This window comes from Styela clava, chromosome 15 (genome assembly GCF_964204865.1).
Source record: "Styela clava chromosome 15, kaStyClav1.hap1.2, whole genome shotgun sequence".
In the NCBI taxonomy this organism is placed as follows: domain Eukaryota; kingdom Metazoa; phylum Chordata; class Ascidiacea; order Stolidobranchia; family Styelidae; genus Styela; species Styela clava.
This window is the reverse complement of record NC_135264.1, coordinates 2,502,501-2,505,000: the sequence shown is the minus strand read 5'-3', so window position 1 is coordinate 2,505,000 and position 2,500 is coordinate 2,502,501. Positions and strand designations below refer to the sequence as shown.

The window sequence follows — 2,500 nt, the reverse complement described above, 5'->3', positions numbered from 1 at the left end:
AACGTGCAAGCATACTAGCCTAAACCTAGGTAAGGCATGTCAGAGCGAAAGACAGTAAACTCGAATGAGCCAAGAAAGAGCGGTGCGGGGCCGGTCGGAGCGCACCCTTTTCTCGGTGGCTGGCGGGCGAGAGAGTGCTGCGTCGCCGGCATCGGCGTCGAAAGAAGCCGAGCCGAAAAAAGTTAAAGTACAAACGTGCAAGCATACTAACCTAACCCTAGGTAAGGCATGTCAGAGCGAAAGACAGTAATTTCGAATGAGCCAAGAAAGAGCGGTGCGGGGCCGGTCGGAGCGCACCCTTTTCTCGGTGGCTGGCGGGCGAGAGAGTGCTGCGTCGCCGGCATCGGCGTCGAAAGAAGCCGAGCCGAAAAAAGTTAAAGTACAAACGTGCAAGCATACTAGCCTAACCCCAGGTAAGGCATGTCAGAGCGAAAGACAGTAAACTCGAATGAGCCAAGAAAGAGCGGTGCGGGGCCGGTCGGAGCGCACCCTTTTCTCGGTGGCTGGCGGGCGAGAGAGTGCTGCGTCGCCGGCATCGGCGTCGAAAGAAGCCGAGCCAAAAAAAGTTAAAGTACAAACGCGATGCTAATGAGCGAGCCGTTGTCTCGACTAATATGTAGGGGGCGTTCGATCGAGCGTCTGGCTTGAGCGCTTGTCGGCCTAGCAGAACGGTCGCATTGTTATGCCCGGGTTTTAGGCACCGCTGCAGGCGGCCGGCAGAGCTCTTGTTTGTGCGAAACTGAATGGATCGAGCCCGAGAGAGGGCGAGCAAAGAAAAAACGCAAATCGCTCCGCCTGGCACTGCCGGCGAGAGCGTGGACGTCGCGGCCAGCGACTGTCGAAGCTGAGTACGGCCGCAGGCGATCGCCTCGGTCTTAAACGAATGCGACGAGCACGCGCCGGGCGGCCCAGCAAGGGCCGAGCGCAGCTGTCGCAGCTATCTGGTTGATCCTGCCAGTAGTGATATGCTTGTCTCAAAGATTAAGCCATGCAGGTGCAAGTACGAGTTCTCGTAAAGCGAAACTGCGAATGGCTCATTAAATCAGTCTTGGTTTATTTGGTCTCGTAAGCGAAGTGGATAACTGTGGTAATTCTAGAGCTAATACATGCATTAAGCGCCGACTTCGGGAGGCGCGCTTTTATCAGATCAAAACCGACCGGGTTCGTCCTGTGACGTTTGATGACTCTGGATAACCACGCGGATCGTACGGTCTCTGCACCGACGACGTATCATTCAAGTGTCTGCCCTATCAACTGTCGAAGGTACGCTACGTGCCTACCTTTGTGATAACGGGTAACGGGGAATCAGGGTTCGATTCCGGAGAGGGAGCCTGAGAAACGGCTACCACATCCAAGGAAGGCAGCAGGCGCGCAAATTACCCATTCCCGACACGGGGAGGTAGTGACGAAAAATAACAATACAGGACTCTAACGAGGCCCTGTAATTGGAATGAGTACATCCTAAAACTCTTAACGAGTATCCATTGGAGGGCAAGTCTGGTGCCAGCAGCCGCGGTAATTCCAGCTCCAACAGTGTATGCTAAAGTTGTTGCGGTTGAAAAGCTCGTAGTTGGATTTTGGGCGAGCGCCGCCGGTCCGTCGCAAGGCGTGTCACTGGTTGCGTTCGCCTCACCTTCGGTTCTCCGTCGGTGCTCTTGACTGAGTGTCGGCGGTGGCCGATAAGTTTACTTTGAAAAAATTAGAGTGTTCAAAGCAGGCTGTTCGCCTGCATAGTGTTGCATGGAATAATGGAATAGGACCTCGGTTCTATTTTGTTGGTTTTCGGAGCACGAGGTAATGATTAAGAGGGACAGACGGGGGCGTCCGTACTCTGCCGTTAGAGGTGAAATTCTTGGATCGGCGGAAGACGAACTACTGCGAAAGCATTCGCCAAGAATGTTTTCTTTAATCAAGAGCGAAAGTCAGAGGTTCGAAGACGATCAGATACCGTCCTAGTTCTGACTATAAACGATGCCAACTAGCGATCGGGAGGCGTTACCATGACGACCTTTCCGGCAGCTTCCGGGAAACCAAAGTCTTTGGGTTCCGGGGGAAGTATGGTTGCAAAGCTGAAACTTAAAGGAATTGACGGAAGGGCACCACCAGGAGTGGAGCCTGCGGCTTAATTTGACTCAACACGGGGAAACTCACCCGGCCCGGACACAGGTAGGATTGACAGATTGAGAGCTCTTTCTTGATTCTGTGGGTGGTGGTGCATGGCCGTTCTTAGTTGGTGGAGCGATTTGTCTGGTTAATTCCGATAACGAACGAGACTCTGGCATGCTAAATAGTTACGCGACCTTCTCGGTCGGCGTCTAACTTCTTAGAGGGACTAGTGGCGTTTAGCCACACGAGATTGAGCAATAACAGGTCTGTGATGCCCTTAGATGTCCGGGGCCGCACGCGCGCTACACTGAGTGAAGCAGCGAGTGTCTAACCTAGGCCGAAAGGTCCGGGTAACCCGTTGAACCTCATTCGTGATTGGGATAGGGACTTGCAA

At 53.6% G+C, this 2,500-nt stretch overlaps 1 non-coding gene across 1 annotated transcript in view; it reads left to right on the top strand.

Annotated features, from left to right (window-relative positions):
* The first annotated feature begins 938 nt into the window (after positions 1-938).
* Positions 939-2,500, top strand: part of LOC144413266 (small subunit ribosomal RNA) — a 1,810-nt gene continuing 248 nt past the window's right edge. The window contains exon 1 of the ribosomal RNA XR_013469300.1: positions 939-2,500. This exon is cut by the window's right edge and continues 248 nt beyond it. This is a non-coding gene — a ribosomal RNA (small subunit ribosomal RNA).